We start from the raw sequence: 18,736 nt of genomic DNA, 5'->3' as shown, positions 1-18,736 counted from the left end.
CTCCAATCTCCAAGACCATCCCCTTCAAATCCCTTTGTGCTCTGTCTTCATATCACCTCTCCCTCCAGTGTGTCAAATCTCCCTCTACCTCCTTCTCCTGGGGATGCCTGTGATTGCATGTGGGACCCACCCGGAAAACCCAGATTCCTTCACTTAACCACATCTGCAAAAACCTTTTCCACATAAGGTCCTCTTCACAGTTCCCGGCATTGGGACCTGGAGATGTCTTCAGGAGTTTTTATGGGCCCCTATCTCTGCTATGTTGAATGATGCGCATTTCCCCAAGTGCACAGAGCTCCCCCCCTCCCCTTCTGGCCCTCCTCTTGTTGCCTGGCCTCTGCACCTCCCTGGCCTCCCCACCTCCTTCACCTACAAGTCATGTAGATACTGCTGTCCTTGGGGAGCTGGGATGACTCTCTCCGTCCCTCTCCCCAGCCAGCTGCCTCTCCTCCGAGCAACTCCGTGGCCCCTGGTGCAAGGTGTTGTCACCAGCTGTTTTCTTCTCTGCCTCCAGAGCCAGTCCTGAGTTCTCCTCTCTCCCTCTCTGACCCCTCAGACCCTGCCCAGTCCACGTGGGTATTCAGAGACTACACATTCACTGAAGCTGTACACCTGCATGCAGTGTCATCAGACACCAAGAGGCAGATCAAGGGGCAGGTATGAGGTACATCTCTGCCAGAGCTGTTATAATAGCTACCACAAAGACTCTGTGACTTAACCCACAGGGGTTTATTGACTTACGGTTTTGGGGGCTGGAAGTCCAAATCAAGGAGTCTGCAGGGCCTTGCTACCTCTGAGGCTTATAGTGTTCTAATGGTGGCTGGCTGTGCAGAATGAATGAATTTCATTCATTGATATTGAAATCTCTGGTTCTTTCCCATGCCATCTTTCTCCCTATCTGTCTCCTCCTGACCCTTCCTTCAAATTTTCTCTGCTTATAATGGCTCCAGCATATGGCGTTAAGGTGCTGCTGTTTCAGTTGGGCTTCCTTTTAATTAATAGCATCTTCACACACCCTATTCACAAACAGGTTAACACCTGCAGGACCAAGGGTTAGGACATGATCTGGTCTTTGTGGAGGACACCATTCCATCCATCACACTCTCCTTTAAGAACTTTGAAAGGTATACTGGTTTGAAACTGTTGTATACCCCAGAAAAGCCATATTCTTTAATCCTGATTCAATTTTGTTGAGTGGGATCTTTTTTATTAAGTTGTTTCCATGTATATGACCCACCAAATTGTGGGTGAGGCCCTTTGATGAAGTGGTTTCCACAAGATGTGTCTTCACACATTCAAGGTGAGGTTGCTCACTGGAGTTCTTTAAGAGGGAACCATTTTGGAAAAAGCTTTAGAGCTGACACACAGACACAAGTGTAGGTGCAGAAAGAAAAATGTTCCTAGGGAAGCTGCTTGAAACCAGAAGCCAAGGGGCTAGCAGATACCAGACATGTGCCTTTCCAAATCAACCTTTCTTGAGTCAAGGTATCTTTTCCTGGATGCCTTAGTTTGGACATTTTCATAGCCTTAAAACCATCAACCTGTAACTTAATAAATTCCCTTTATAAAATAAAGGTATATTGCATATCCGGCAGCATTAACAAACTAAAACCAGGAGATAATACATTAACTTGACATTAGAATCCAAACCCATCAAAACAAATGCCCTGGGGAATAGTTGTACTTCATCCACTCCATTCTTCTCATCCCTCAAAGGACCTGTTTTTATTCATCGCTCTTTTACCTTCCAGTGTTTTACACACATGCAAGCAAGTATAAATACGCTTTTATTTTGCTCCAATGCAAAAATTGGCTCATTCTCCTTGTTGTTTTTTCCCATGGAACAGTACATCTGAGCAATCATTCCATACCAGTCAGCAGAGGTCATCCTGATTTCCTGTGGTGACAGCATCATATTCCAATGTGTGTGAGTGTCTGATTTATAACCAACCATTTCTCTGTTACTACCAATAGGTGAGCAGTCATGTGCAGGGCTCATTTCTCATACAGAGAAGTAATCCTGTAAAATGAATTTCAAACATGGGATTTCTGCATGAAGGGGTAAAGGCTCTAGTAATTTGGGAACCACTGTGACCTGGCGTTTTCAAACTTACAAAAGCACTGCTTGAAGAAGACCCTTTTCCGAGCATTTTGGAGAGCCTCTCTTCTTAGGAAAGAGACCGTGAAGACAGTCAGGAAAAATTCTCTCACTGTCACTAGAATGTTCTGTCACACCTGCAGAAGGCAGGGTGGGCCACAGGTGAGAACAATCATAAAGAATGCGTTTGTACCCACTCTTTTTTCGGCATTTACAAAATGGACATTTCTGCCCAGGGTTTCCACCACCACAAAAGCGAATTTCAAGGGGCCTGTAGTCAATTGAACCCTTTTCCACCTTGGAGGCTTGTCTGCACCAGACACCTAGCATCCTACATCCCACAAGGTCATTCTCAGCACGTGTCCAAGGTCACAGAGAGGACACACGCCAAGGACAGAAAAAGGCTCGAGAGTTGCAGCCTCCAGCTCTGTCCCCAGTGAGCCTTTGTTGGATGAGACTCAGGGGCCTGGGTTCTGGGTGACAGACTGGCTGAGTTGGGGTGAGCAATGGCCCACAAATGTCTTCCAGAGGATTCTAGAGCCAGGCATGCCTAAGGAGGCAGAGGGATTTGGGGCTCAGACAAAGTGCTTGTCTTCTGGGCCCCTGAATCCTCTCCTGGGCATTGCCTCTTTTCAGCATCTCTACTGTTGATTCCACCTGAACTGTGCCCATGGACCCCAGCTTCCCTCATTGCTTACAGAAATACAGTGGCCAACAGGACACTTTGTATTTAAGCCTGGCCATGTCAGTCCTCGCTCAAAAGCCTGCCCTGGCTTCCCCAGGACCCAGCCTCAGCTACTCCCCTGGGTCCAGCCACCCCAGCACACTGGCCTCCCTGCTGCTCCCCCATCATCCCTGCAGTCCTACCTCACACCTCACACACTCCTTGTCCCTCCCTCTGGGTCTACCTCCCCCCATTACCACAGTTCTCCCCATCCCTGTTTGGTCTCCCCTGACCTCTGACTCATCTCCTTGCAGGCATTCTGTACCCCTCTGTTTCATTCTTGCATACATCTATTTTCCTTATTTCTTCTTACTTCCCCTCCACTAGAATACAAGCTGGTGAGGATTTAGGTGGCTTGTGTCCTCCACTAAAGCCCTTCACCCAACCTGGTGCTGGTGTGCAGGAAGCATTCGGCCCATGTTTGCTGAAGGATGGACACTAGAGTGAGAGAACGTGGTACCCCTCACAGCCTCCATGAGCTGCCATAATGGCCCCCTCCCTGCCAACACTCTGGGAAACAAGTAGCTGTCTGTCTGCATTTTAAACAAGATGAGGAATGCTCAAGGCTCTGGTGTGGGCCTCTCATGCCGCAGTGAGGGTGAACCTCCAGGCAGACCTCGTGTCCAGAAAGCCCAGCCCCAAGGTCCACCTCCGCCTGCACCAGGCCAGTGTGGGAGTGATATTGAGAAAGGGCTCACTAGGGTGGGCCATGGTGGCTCAGCAGGCAAGAACGCTTGCCTGCCATGCCAGAGGACCTGGGTTCGATTCCCGGTGCCTGCCGATGTGAAAAAAAAAAAAGAGAAAGGGCTCACTCAGATCTCCCTGGTGGGCAACACAGTGTGAAGTGGGCTCATCTGAGAGGTAGCAGTTATGGATGTCAGGGTCCCCTGCTCCTCCAGGCCCCTCAAATCCCTTTAGACCAATATGCTAGAGAAGCATCACCAGCCGGCAACTCAGGAGTGGGTTGGTGCATGAGCTTGGAGCATGGACCATGGGGTTTCTCCACCACCAAAGTCAGCTTTCCATAGTGTATTAGTCAGGTTTCTCTGGAGAAACAGAACCAACTAAGAAATATCAGTAAATATAGGATTTTATAAAAGTCTCTCATGCAACTCTGAGGATGCACGAGTACAAATTCCATATGCAGGCTGCAAGCTGACAGCTCCAATGAAAGTCTTCAATGACCTCTCCAGGAGGGGCTGGCTGGTTGAAAAAGTGAAAGTTCTCTCTTCTCCCTTAAAACTCTTCAACTGTTTAGATTAAATCCAGCTGATGGGATTCTCTCATTGTAGAAGACACTCCCCTTAATTGATCATAGATGTAATCAGCCACAGGTGCAATAAACTGACTGGTGATTTATTAAACCAACCTTCTGGTTTATCAACCAGCCATGAAATGTCCTCTTGGGCCAGTGCTCACTTGACAAGACAACTGGACACCATCACCTGGACAAGTGGACACATGAACCTAACCATCATACATAGCTATTTGGAACATCAGGCTCAAACAACAGTCATTTTCAAAATATTTAATTTCTTTACTGGTTGATATATATACTAGTATGCTTTTTCTAATTTATTTACTTGTCTCTTCTATTTTGCATGCTTTTTAATGCAATTTCATTGAGATAAATTCACATATCACATAATCATTCAAAATATACATAAATGGTTCATAATATCATCAAATAGTTGTGCATTTATCATTACCATCGGTTTTTGAACAATTTCATTACTATAAAAACAACAAAAATAAGAATAAAAGTTAAAGTAAAAAAGAACACCCAAAACATCCCAAACACTCATTCCCACCTCTTATTTATTTATTTTTTGTTTTTATTTTCTTGCTCATTTGCCCATACACTGGATAAAGGAAGTGTCAGTCACAAGATTTTCATAATCACACAGTCCCACTGTAAAAGCTCTATAATCATACACTCCTCTTCAACAATCAAGGCTACTGGCTTATAGTTCAGTGATTCAGGAATTTCTCTCTAGCTACTCCAAACACCAAAAACTGAAAAAGAATATCTATAAAATGTGAAACCTCTAGAATGACCTCTAGACTCTATTTGAAGTCTCTCAGCCACTGAAACTTTATTTTGCTTTATTTCTCTTCCCTCTTTTGGTCAAGAAGTCTTTCCCATGAAGGGGAAAGGGCAGTGAACTTACCTGCAGAGTTGGTTTAAAGAGAAAGGCCACATCTGAGCAACAAAAGTCGTTCTCTGCATGTGACTCTAAGGTATAATTGCAAGTAATCTTAGCTTCTTTGCAGGAAAAAAGTTCATAAAGGTAAACCTCAAGGTTGAAGGTTCAGCCTATTAAATTGGCAGTCCCCAATGCTTGTGAGAATATCAGGAATTTCCCAGGTGGAGAAGCTTAATATTTCTACATTTTTTTCCCAGTCCCTCAAGGGGTCTTGTGCATGCTTTTAGATGCTGATCCCTCCATGATATTTCTAGACAGAGGCAGGCCATCAAACAATAAAATATCTCCCTAGTCCTAAGTACATTTTCTCTTCAGTGCAAGCTGCTACAGGAAAGAAAAGACAAACCAGCAGGTGACAGTCCTTGTCAGCACAACTGTTGAGACCTAAAATGATGCTGGGACATGGAATTCTGCAAAGGACCCTGAGTCCCTGGCAGGGCAGAGAAGAAGGAGTACAGAACGAGATGAGGGTCCATGTCTTCAGGTCTGACCCTGATGTCATCCATCATGCATTGGTTGCACCCCTCTCTGAGCTTCCGCGTCCTTGTCTGGTAGTGAGTATTATCCAGATACCTTCATCATGATGCCTTTTCAAGAACGCAGTGCCTTATCAACACCAAAATAGCCTACCTTTCCAGGCAATGTAGGCACCTGGAAAGAAACTATGGGCTCCACAGGAATTCCAGTTAAAGTTCCCTGGTGTCCAGAGCACCAGAGCATCCAACTTGCCTTCCATGGCTTGACTCAATTGGACTATCAGGTCTAATCTGATATTTGGAAGAATACATGGTAGTGGTTCTCAAAGAGCCTACTATGAAGTCAGATTTCACTCTTCCTTTGGAAGCTTGTTTAATGAAAGCAAAGATCTGACTGTTCCATGACAATACAGGGAACCAGCTCTCCATAGTTCTTACCACAATAATTGCCGCTTACCTATTTACATTAATCCAATAAGTGGCCCAGGGAAACTGTGGTGCCAAGGTTAATTTGAAAAATAATTAGAGTTCTAGATTCTGCCATTCCCTGCATTCTTAGATGAGTCATATCCTGCCTAAGACCCTGCATACCCAGTCCACACCCCCAAGCACCTCCTAATGCTAAATCCAGTCATCAGTCTTTGTTGCCCTTCACTTCGTGTTCAGTGACATTCAAGATGCCTCCTTCCTGGAGCGCTCTCCTCTTGTGCCTTGTCATATGCTGCATGCAGTTGGCTTCCTGCTGCCTCGCTAGCTCCTAATCCCTCACAGGACCCTCCTCCAGTGCCACCTTCTAGATGTGAGGTGGCATCAGTCCATCGTACACAGAGAAGGTGCCTGTACAGCTGACAAGGCCCACACATGCAGCCCCTATCTGGCTTCCAGGTAGTCGGTTCATACCAGCAGTGCCCCCTCCACCTGCACATCCATGGGACCTCAGACACAGTGCATGAACCATGGTAGCACATGGACTGTCCGTGCCTTACCAGGATGTGCCATCTTAGTAAATGGTGCCACCCTACACCCAAATTGCCCCACCTGTCAACTCTCCCTCAAGAACATTCCTGGACTCACTATTCTTGAGTATTGTCCCAATGCAAGCCACCACAAGGTGCATTTGATCAATAGCCTGGGCCTCCTGACCAGACTCCCTGCTACTACTCTGACCCTCCTCCAGTCCATTCTCCACTCAGGAGCCAGGGAGACATATATTTTAATGTATTTATGAGATGTCTTCATGCACATACAATCCAACCAAAGTATGCAATCAATGTCCCACAATACCATCACATAGCTGTGCACTCATCACCATAATCATTTTTATATTTGCCTCACTACAGAAAAAGAAAAAAAAATTCATGCATCCTTACCCCTTATCCCTCCCTCTCATTGACCACAAGTATTTCAATCTCCTGACTATTTACTTTTTTTGCCCTTATTTTTTAACTCATCTGTCCATACCCTGGATAAAGAATGCATCAGCCACAAGGTTTTCACAATCACATGATCACCTTGTAAAAGCTATACGGTTATGTGATCATCTTCAAGAATCAAGGCTACTGGAATACGGTTCAATAGTTTCAGGTATTTCCCTCTAGCCACTCCAATACATCATAAACTAAAAAAGGGTAGCTATATAATGCATAAGAATAACCTCCAGGATAACTTCTCAACTCTGTTGGAAATCTCTCAGCCACTGAAACTTCATTTTGTTCCATTTCTCTCTTCCCCATTTTGGTCAAGAAGGCTTTCTCAATCTCATGATGCCAGGTTCCAACTCATCCCTGGGAGTCATGTCCCACATTGACAAGGAGATTCATATCCCTGGGAGTCATGTCCCATGTAGGGGGGAAGGGCAGTGAGTTCACCTAACGAGTTGGCTTAGAGAGAGAGGCCACGTCTGAGCAACAAAAGAGCTTCTCTGGGGGGACTCTCAGCGTTATTATCAGCAGGCTTGGCTTCTCCTTTGCCAGAATATGTTTCATAGGGGTGAGCTCCAAGATCGAGGTTTCAACCTATTGAATTGGTTGTCCTCAATGCTTGCAAGAATATCAGGAATTCCCCAGATGGGGAAGTTTAATATTTCCTCTTTTCTCCCCAGTCCCCCAAGGGGACTTTGAAAATACTTTTTTAGTCTCTACCCAAATTACTCTGGGATGTATCAGGGCATCACACTAATCTCTACAAACCAGCAAGATCTCATGCCCTATTCAAGAGTTCATGTAATTATGCTGTTCAAATAAACTGAACACACAAGTTAAATTAGATAATGCACTACCAGAAAATAAATTTTGCACCAAATAAACATCTCTTCCTTTGGTCTTACACAGAAGTTGAAGTTTTAAATTACAGACCATATCATCCTTTACCCTGTATTATGATTTGCTTTAGTCCTATCTAGATGAGTTTCATTCATATCTCTAATCGAAGTCTGATCACTCTTTCAATTTTTTTAACAGTTGCTTTACAGAGTAATGCTGACTTTCATAGTTTCAAGAGCTCTAACTTTGAGTCTCAGATGTCACATAAATACCCAAAGTTACAGGTTATACACAAATAGCTCAGTATCTCAGAATTTAGAAATAAAAATTACAACTCTAGAATAGATAGGAATGCTATAAAAGTTTACAGTCTAGGACCCTTTACAATAGGCCCCAACCTGATAACCCATGCACTCAACTTCAATTCTCTGAGTTTATATATTATAGCTAGTTCCTATGAGTGAGGCAGGACAGTACTTGTCTTTTTGTTTCTGACATTTTATTTAACATACTGTCCTCAAGGTTCATTCACCTAGTTGCATGCCACACAACTTCATTCTTTCTTGCAGCCTACTCAGGAGTCCATTGTATATATATATCACAGTTCCCCCTTCCATTCCTCAGTCACTGTACACTTAGGCCACCTCCATGCATTGCAAATCATGAACACTTCCACCATAAACACCAGTGTGCATAACACCAGTGTGCGAATGTCCATTCGTGTTCCCACTCTCAGATTCTCCAAGTATATATCTAACAATGGGATTGCAGGATCATATGGCAACCCCATCACTAGCCAGCTGTGGAACCACTCCCTCTGGAGTGGCTGCACCTCTCAGCTTCCCTACCGACAGTGAATAAGTACATCTGTTCCTCCACATTTTTTCCAGAACTTTTTTCTTTCTCTTCATTTTTAAACAGTTCCACAAAGAATCCCATACACCTCCTTTCCATCCCCTACTTCTTGACATTTAGTTTTGTTATAATGCCTTTGCTATAGTCAGTAGAAGCATATTACAATGTTACTGTTGACTATAGAACCTAGCTTGCTTTGATTGTATTTTCTCCTGTATACCATTCCCATTTTCAACACCTTGCAATGTTGACATTCATTTGTTCTCTCTCATGCAAAAATATTCTTATATTTGTACATTTAATTATCATCATTGACAACTCTAGGCATTCCTAAGTTGTACCATCTCAGTCATTATCCTCTCTCTTACTTTCCGGTGTCATACGTGTCCCCAACTCTTCTCCCCCATGAAAGAAATCATGAAAGACCTACATAAATTAAAGGGCATACTGTGTTCATGAATTGAAAGACTTAATATAGTTACATTTTATAAATTGATTTATAGATTCAATGAAATACCAATTAAAATCCCAACAACTACCTTGCACATATAGAAAAAACAGTAACCAAATTTATCTGGAAAGGGAAGGTGCTAAAAATATCTTGAGAAAGAAAAATGAAGTGGAAGCTCTCACCTTACTTGATTTTAAAGCATATTATGGAGCTAGAGTGGTCAAAACAGCATGGTACTGGCATAAAGACAGATATACTGCCCAATGGACTCGAATTCAGTGTTCATAGACCCTCTCATCTATGGACAATTGATCTTTGATAAGACAGTCAAGCTAACCCAACTGGGACAGAGCAGTCTCTTCAATAAATGGTGTTTAGAGAACTGGATATTCATAAGCAAAAGAATAAAAGAGGATACATACCTCATACCCTATATAAAAATTAACTCAATATGGATCAAAGACCTAAACATTCAGTTTCATTCAATGTACTTATATTATTGTGCTTCCATCAGATAGTATTTCACTATCCATTTCTGAATTTTTACAATCAGTCTTGATGCACAGTCTGTATTCCTTCAGCAACAAATGCCCAATCTCTACCCTCTTTCCATCCCCTGATAACTTGTGTTCTTAACTTTAATTCTCAAAGTTGACTCCATTAATGTTAGTTCATATTAGTAAGACTATCTAGTATCTGTCCTTTTGTTTGTGGCTAATTTCACTCAATGTAATGTCCCTAAGGTTCATCCATGTTGTTACATGCTTATGACTTTATTCTGTCTTACAGCTGCATAATATTCCATCGTATATCTATACCACAGCTTGTTTAACCTCTTGTTCATTAATGGACATTTAGGTTGTTTCTATCGCTTGACAATCATAAAAAAAAAATGCTGCTATGAACATCAGTGTGCAAATATCTGTTTGTGTCTTTGCTGGATCATATGGCAATTCTGTACTTAGCTTACTGGGAACTGCAAAACTACTTACCAAAGTGGTTACACTGTTTTATATTCCCACCAACAGTGAATAAGTGTGCCTCTTTCTCCACATCCTCTCTGGCACTTGTCATTTTCTGTTTTTTGTTTTGTTTTTGTCTGATAATGGCCATTCTAGTAGGTGTAAAATGATATCTCATTGTGGTTTTGATTTGCATTTCCCTAACAGCCAATGAAGTTGAGCATCTTTTCTTATGCCTTTTAGCCATTTGTATTTCCTCTTCTGAAAAGTATTCATGTCTTTCATCCATTTTTTAATTGGGTTGTTTGTCTTTTTGTTGTTGAATCTCTTTATAAATTCTGGATATTAAACACTTATCTGATACGTGGTTTCCAAATATGCTCTCTTGCATAAGCTGCCTTTTTACTTTCCTGACAAAGTTCTTTAATGCACACAGTGTTTAATTTTGAGGAAATCCCATTTATCTATTTTTTTTCATTGCTCCTGCTCTGGGTGCAAGGTCTAGGAAACTATCTCCTATCACAAGATTTAAAAGTCATTTTCCTACATTTTCTTCTGAAAGTTTTATGGCCTTAGCTCTATTGTTTAGGTCCTTGATCCATATTGAGTTAATTTTTATATAAGGTATGAGATATGTATCCTCTTTTATTCTTTTGCTTATGAATATCCAGTTCTCTAAACACCATTTATTGAAGAGACTGCTCTGTCCCAGTTGGGTTAGCTTGACTGTCTTATCAAAGATCAATTGTCCATAGATGAGAGGGTCTATGAACACTGAATTCGAGTCCATTGGGCAGTATATCTGTCTTTATGCCAGTACCATGCTGTTTTGACCACTCTAGCTCCATAATATGCTTTAAAATCAAGTAAGGTGAGAGCTTCCACTTCATTTTTCTTTCTCAAGATATTTTTAGCACCTTCCCTTTCCAGATAAATTTGGTTACTGTTTTTTCTATATGTGCAAGGTAGTTGTTGGGATTTTAATTGGTATTTCATTGAATCTATAAATCAATTTATAAAATGTGACTATATTAAGTCTTTCAATTCATGAACACAGTATGCCCTTTAATTTATTTAGTTCTTCCATGATTTCTTTCTGAAATTTCTTTGAGTTTTTCGTGTTTAGGTTTTTTGTGTTCTTAGTTAAATATATTCATAAGTATTTTATTCTTTTGATTGCTATTGTAAATGGAATTTTCTCTTTATTTCCTCCTCATATTATTTATTACTAGTACATACAAACTGTACTGATATTTGGGTGTTAATCTTGTACCCTGCCATTTTGCTGTACTCATTTAATAGTTCTATTAGCTTTGCTGTAGATTTTTGGGGACTTTTAACAGATAGTATCATGCCATCTGTACGCAGTGAGAGTTTTACTGCTTCCTTTCTAATTTGGATACCTTTCATTTCTTTTTCTTGCCTAATTGCTCTGGTTAGAGTGTCCAGCACAATGTTGAATAACAATTGTGACAGTGGCCATCCTTGCCTTATTCATGATCTTACAAAGAAAGCTTTCAGGCTTTTCCCATTGAGGATGATGTTAGCTGTGGGTTTTTCATATATTCCCTTTATCATGTTGAGGAAGTTCCCTTCTATTCATATCCTTTGAAGTGTATTCATTAAGAAAGGATGTTGAATTTTTGTCAAATGCCTTTTCTGCATCAATCAAGATGATCATGCAGTTTATCTGCTTTGACTTATGGATATGATATATTACATTAATTGATTGTGTTGAACCAGTCTTGCATACTTAGAATAAATCCCACTTTGTCAAGGTCAATAATTCTTTTAATGTGCTGCTGGATTCAATTTGCAAGTATTTTGTTGAGGATTTTTACACCTATATTCACTAAAGAGATTGGTCTATAACTTTCTTTTCTTGTAATATCTTTGTCTGGCTTTGGTATTAGGGTGATGTTGGCCTCATAGAATGAATTATGTAGCTTTCCCTTCTCTTCAATATTTTTGAAGAGTTTGAGCAGGATTGGTGCTAATTCTTTCTTGAATGCTTGGTAGAATTCACTATTAGGGTGATGTTGGCTTCATAGAATGAATTATGTAGCTTTCCCTTCTCTTCAATATTTTTGAAGAGTTTGAGCAGGATTGGTGCTAATTCTTTCTTGAATGCTTGGTAGAATTCACATGTGAAGCCACCTGGTCCTGTTCTTTTTTTTTGGGAGGGAAGCTTCTTGATGACTGATTCAATCTCTTTACTTGTGATTGAGTTGTTGAGGTCATCTATATCTTCTCAGTCAATGTTGGTTGTTCAAGCTTTTCTAAGAAGCTGTCCACTTCATCTACATTGTCTAGTTTATTAGCATATGGTTGTTCATACCATCCTTTCATTACCACCTTTATTTCTGTGGGATCAGTGGCTATGTCTCCTCTTCCATTTATGATATTATTTATTTGCATCATCTCTCTTTTTGTCAGCTTAGCTAAGGTTCCATCAATTTTATTGATTTTCTCAGAGACACTCTGATTTTGTTGATTTTCTCTATTGTTCATATGCTCAATTTCATTTATTTCTGCTCTAATCTTCATTATTTCTTCTCTTTCTGTTTGATTTGGCATTAGTTTTCTGTTTCTTTCTAGTTCTTCCAGGTGAACAATTAATTCCTCAATTTTTGTACTTTCATTTTTTTAATATAAGCATTTAGAGAAATGAATTTCCCTCTCAGCACCAACTTTGCTGCATCCTATAAGTTTTGATATATTGCATTCTCATTTTAATTTGCCTTGAGATAATTACTGATTTCTCTCGTAATTTTTTTCCTTGACCCACAGGTTATTTATGAGTGTGGTGTTTAGCCTCCATATATTTGTGAATTTTCTGGCTCTCTGCCTGTTATTGATTCCCAATTTCATTCCATTATGATCCAAGAAAGTGCTTTGTATAATTTCAAACTTTTAGAACTGTACTGATACTTGCTTTGTGTCCCAGCATATGGCCTATCCTTGAGAATGATCCAGGAGCACCTGAGAAAAAAGTGTAACCTGCTGTTTTGGGGTGTAATGTTCTGGAGATGTATGTTAAGTCAAGTTCATTTATCATATTATTCAAAATTTCTGTTTCCTTATTGACCCTCTGTCTATATGTTCTACCCATTGATAAGAGCAGGGAATTGAAGTCTCTAACTATTACTGTAGAGGTGTCTACTTCTCCCTTCAATGTTATCAGTGTTTGCCTCATGTATTTTGGGGCATTCTGGCTCAATGCATAAATATCTATGATTGTTATGTCTTCCTGTTGAATTGTTCATTTTATTAGTACATAGTCTTCTTCTTTGTCTCTTTTAATTGTTTTACATTTGAAGTCTAATTTGTCAGATATTAGTATAGCTAACCCTGCTCTTTTCTGGTTGTTGTTTGCATGAAATATATTTTTCCAATCTTTCACTTTCAATCTGCTTTTGTCCTTGGGTCTAAAATGAGTCTCCTGTAGACAGCATATAGATGAGTCCTGTTTTTTAATCCATTCTGCCAGTCTATGTCTTTTGATTGGGGAGTTTAATACATTAAAGTTTTATGTTATTACTGTAAAGGCAGTACTTTCTTTTATCATTTTGTCTTTTGAATTTCATATGCCATTTTTTTCTCTATTTACCTTTACTGATGATCTTCATTTCTATGCTCTTCTCCAGACCTCTCTCTTCTGTCTTTTCCTATCTGTCTGCAGTTCTCCCTTTAATATTTCTTGCAGAGCCAGTCTCTTAGTCACAAGTTCTCTCAGTGACTGTTTGTCTGAAAATATTTTAATCTCCCCGTCATTTTTGAAGGACAGTCTTGCTGGATGTGGAATTTTTGGCTGGCAGTTTTTCTCTTTCACTGCCTTCTTGCCTCCATGGTTTCTACTGAGAAATCCACACATAGTCTTATTGAGCTTCCCTTATATGTGATGGATTTTTTTCTCTTGCTGCTTTCAAAACTCTCTCTTTGCCTTTGGCATTTGGCAATCTGATTAGCAAATGTCTTGGAGTACGTCTATTTGGATCTATTCTGTTTGGGGTATGCTGCATTTCTTGTACCTGTAATTTTATGTCTTTCATAAGAGATGGGAAATTTTCAGTGATTATTTCCTCCATAGGCTTTCTGCTCCTTTTCCCTTTTCTTCTCCTTCTGGAATACTCATAACACATATATTTGTGTGCTTTGTGTTGTCATTCAATTCCCTGAGACCCTGCTCATATTTTTTTCTTCTTTTCCCTATCTTTTCTTTGTGTGTAGGATTTCAGATGGTGTGACCTCTAGTCCACTAATCCTTTCTTCTGCCTCTTCAAATCTGCTGTTGTAGGTCTCCATTTTTTCATCTCTTCTATTGTATCCCTCATTCCCATAGGTCCTGTGATTTGTTTTATCAAACTTTCAATTTCTTCCTTATGTTTATCCAATCTCTTCTTTATTTCCTTCATCTCTTTTGCTGTATCTTTCCTCAACTTGCTGATTTGATTTTTAATGTGATTTTGCATGTTTTTTTTTTTTGCCATATGGTGGGGGTCACACTTTATTCTTTTTCCATGTGAGTATACTATTATTGCAGGACCATTTGTTGAATTTTAGTTTGTTTGTTTTCTCTTTGTTTGTTTGTTTGTTTTGGAAGTGCATGGGTCTGTTATTGAACCTGGGTCTCCTGTATGGCAGATGAGAATTTTACTGTTAAACTACCCTTGCACCCCCACCCCTTGCATGTCTTTTTGAACTTCCTGAATTAATTATTTCAATTCCAGTATCTCATTTGAATTGCTGGTTTGTTCCTTTGGGCCATATCTTTGATTTTCTTAGTATGACTCGTTATTTTTTTAGTGGCATTCAAGCATTTGATTTCCTTAATCAGTTTATTCTGGAGGTTGTTTTCACTCTCTTACCTAAGCTTTTCTTTTTCGGTGGCTTTCTTCTTTATCTGTTCTTTGGCTTTCTGATCAATTTATTCTAGACCTCCAGCATAGGTTCTGTTTAACTGATCAAAATTTTTCAGCTCTTGTTTTTCTGGTTCTTGCCCTGCCTGTATGAAACCATTTTTTTTTTAGGAAGGTTTCTTCAGATATGATTGACCCCAGTCAGATTTGCCCAGACCAGAGAGGCTCACTTCTCAGGAAGAGAGTACCCAGTATCAAATTTCCCTGAGGGTGAGACTCAGCAGGTTATCAGACTTCCTTATGAAGCCTCTAGACCCTGTGCCTTTCTTATCCTGCCCAGATGTGACACTTGTCTACCTGCAGCTTCCCACTATTGCTAAGTGATGTGGTGCCTTTAATTTCAGCAGATTTTCTTCCAGAGGCATGGCAGAGACAGAGGCTGAGGTAGAAGTCAGGTTTAGGCTGCTTCTGTTTTCCAGCTGCTGGGACCCAAATTCCCTGAAGGAGGGCCACCATTTACATTGAGACCTGTCCCCTTTATCTTGGGGAAGATGCACCCTTTAAAGGAGTGTCCCCATTCACCTGACTATTTACTTTGTCTCTCAGGCATGCCTTAATTCTGCCTTTGCCTGGGGCAGTGCTGAAACCTGAGAGTGCTTGTGGTTCTAGCTAATAAGTTATTAAGAAGTTTTAAAAAAGCATTTTCAGAGCTGGACCCCAGTGCCCTAGGTTTGTCAATCAAGAGTTGGAGTTTGTACATGGCTCTGTGTGCCCCTTTTCTTGGGTCCAGTCCTTTTCCAGTATTTTGTGCTGTTTAATTAAAAAAGCCTCTGTCTGTTTGTTTGTTTCTGTCAGCTTCACTCCTTCTCTGCCAGCATGAAAACTCCTGGTTCCTTTAGTGCTTACTTCAGGCTTATCTGTGCTTGGAACCTGTTTACAGCTTTTGATGTAAACAGAATACAGAATTTGTTGATTAATTCTGCAACTGGAGCTCAGTTGAGCTAACTTCCTTGCTACTAATAAAGTCTGTTTCCTTTCCTCTCAGGGAACCAGCCTGCTGTGCCTGTAAGGAAGGGGTACTAGCCTCACTGATCTCAGTCATCTCACCCATTTCAAATTGGTGCACAACATGTGTCCAGTCACCGATGTACCCCCAGCAGCTGTTCCATACAGTTCCTGGCTATTTACTAGCTATTCTGGAGGAAGAACTAAATTCCACCCCTCACTATGCTGTCATTTGCCCCCCACCCAGGGAGATATTCATGGTGTGAACCAGGGCTCTCTTCAGCTCAAACCCTTCAAAGCTTCCAGTTGCTTTTAAAATCAATGTAGCATCCACCAACCTGGTCCAAAGGCCTGCTGGCCTGAGTACTCCTCTCTGGCCTCTCCCATAGAGAGCCCTTCCTCACCACAAGACCCCCTGGACTCCCTGCAACCTTGGCCTGTGCATCTTGCCTGCTGATTCTTTACAGCTGGTGAAAGCATGTCCTTCTGGTATCACTCCATGTCACCTCTTTGGAAAAGAGTGCCCTGACCACCCACTGGCCTCAGCCTTTCCCAGCCATGTTCTACCATGCTGCCCTGTCAATTCATTCTTTTTACTCTATTCACACTCCTCCTGCACCGTGTCAGCTTTTGCTCAGCTGGAATCTTGTCTGCCATGTCTATCACCATGTTCCAAGTCCTGGCACAGCATCTGGCACATTGTAGGGTTGCCACAATTGTTTTTTTACTGAATCAGTGATCTTAGTAAAGGAAGGTCAAAATGCCATGTTCTTCTTTGTTCTTCACCCTCCCTCTGTATGGTGGGCAATTATTCCAGTACCTAATTATATGATGTTTTCTATTCATGGTATGAAGATAAATAGGCTAGTTTGATCCTGAGTATCTATTCTCATGCTGCTTTGAGCAGTCATGAAATATACATCATCAAACACATGCCAGGGTCCCAGGCAGCTAGGAGGAGCTTAGTGCCAAGGGGCTGTCTGCTTTGCCAAGGAAGTGATGAGTGATATGAGGTCAAAATCACCACCCAGCGATGACCCTTTCCCTACAGTTCAATTTAACACTGTGTGATGCCTGATGGATATAAAAGGGGAGGCTCAGAGGGTCCTAAAGACCCCAGATGAGGCAGCCTTCTTGGTCTGCACATCCATTCTCTCCTGCTCTGCTCCTACTAATCTTCTGCCTCATTTTCCACCCTTTTCCTAAATGCATCCCCCACCCCAGGCTTACCCCCTTACCTGTACTTAAGTATCTCCGTATGCCCTGTGCACTCCCATCTCCTTCTCTGCATACTTAAAGATTCTGTCTGAACTTCATCTTATTTCTTAAGCTTCTCTTAGTTACACCAAATTTTCAGTCCAGAGTAATTTAGGTCCCTTCTTTGATGTCTAGTTGTTCTTGGACATGATGTTACTGAAGCAATTTATACATTGCCTTCATTGTGTATTTTACTTACATTGCTTATTTTCCTGACTGTCTTTCCCATTAGGTCAGGCTCCTTCGGGACAAGTCTCCATTTTATTTTACTCTTCTTTCTACACAAAACTCTGGTTTAGCACCTGAAACAAAGTAAGCCCTCAGTAAAAATGTTTTCCATAAATGAATGTCCAGTGAGGTGAGGTCAGTATCTGTTTCCTTCTTTAGATGGTATCCAGGTTTGAAAGTATTATGCACCCCAGAAAAGCCATGTTTTAATCCGGCTTTTCTGATCCAATCTTGTGGGATCAACCATTTCTTTTAATCCTTATTCAATAATGCAGGTTGGAATCTTTTGATTAGATTATCTCTATGGAGCTGTGACACACTCAATTGTGGATATTAGTTTACTGGAATCCTTTAAAAGAGTAAACATTTTGGAGAGAGTGGCCGGAAGTAGAGAGTCACAAGAGAGACATGGGAGAGACACGAGAAATGCAGCTGCAGACCTTTGGAGATAAAGAAGGAAAATGCCACTGGGGATGCTTCATGAAATAAGAAGCCTGAGAGAAAGCTAGAAGACATGGCCATGCTTGCCACTTGTATTTCCAGTTGAGAGAGAAACCCTGAATGTCATGGGCCTTCTGGAACCAAGATATTTTCCCCTGGATGCCTTACATTGGACATTTCTAGAGACTTGCTTTACTTTGGACATTATCATGTGCTTAGAACTGTAAATTTAAAATGTAATAAATTCCCCTATTTAAAAGCTTTTCCATTTCTGGTATATCACACTCCAACAGCAAGCAAACTAGAACAGATGGTACAGACTGCATGGCCCAGGTTGAGTACTTCAGTTACTTACAGTGTGTGCTATGGTTCCAGTGCCTCACCCAGGATAGCCTCATTGCCTCAGCCACCTCTTTTCTATTTGCATCTCCTATGTCCTCCTCCCAGGGAGGGACACCAGACACTCATGCTGGGATCCTCAGTTCCAAATCACAGAACCTTTTTAATTTAAAGCTATGATGACTCTACAAAAAGCATCTATCTATATTTAAATAAAAACATGATATGCTGCCTTTTGCAGCCTGATGACCTATAAATAAGGACATAGCCAGTCTCAGAGAGGATACACATAACTTAGAGAGCCTTCAGCTCCTCCTTTCCTTTCTTCTTTTTTTTAATCAGAGCAGTTGTAGGTTTCCAGAAAAACAAGTACAGCATCCCCATATACTCTTCTCACACACACAGTTTTCCCTAGTATTACCATCTTTACATTAGAACAGTAAATTTGTTACAAGTGATGAAACAATATAATTATAATTGTACGGTTAACTTCATCTCACAGTTTACATCAGGGTTCACTGTGCATGTTGTGCTCCTCCTCTTGCCTCCTTACTACTCACTCACCCAGCCAGG

The 18,736-nt window shown here is 41.0% G+C and overlaps 1 long non-coding RNA gene across 1 annotated transcript in view; it reads left to right on the top strand.

Annotated features, from left to right (window-relative positions):
• Window positions 1-1,887: 1,887 nt before the first annotated feature.
• Window positions 1,888-18,736, top strand: part of LOC143689650 (uncharacterized) — a 48,796-nt gene continuing 31,947 nt past the window's right edge. Inside the window, exon 1 of the long non-coding RNA XR_013178867.1 lies at window positions 1,888-1,927. This is a non-coding gene — a long non-coding RNA (uncharacterized LOC143689650). The remainder of the gene's footprint in view (window positions 1,928-18,736) is intronic.

Source organism: Tamandua tetradactyla, chromosome 7 (genome assembly GCF_023851605.1).
Source record: "Tamandua tetradactyla isolate mTamTet1 chromosome 7, mTamTet1.pri, whole genome shotgun sequence".
Lineage (NCBI taxonomy): Eukaryota > Metazoa > Chordata > Mammalia > Pilosa > Myrmecophagidae > Tamandua > Tamandua tetradactyla.
Note: the sequence above shows the minus strand (reverse complement) of the source record. Positions and strands in the feature narration are given on the sequence as shown.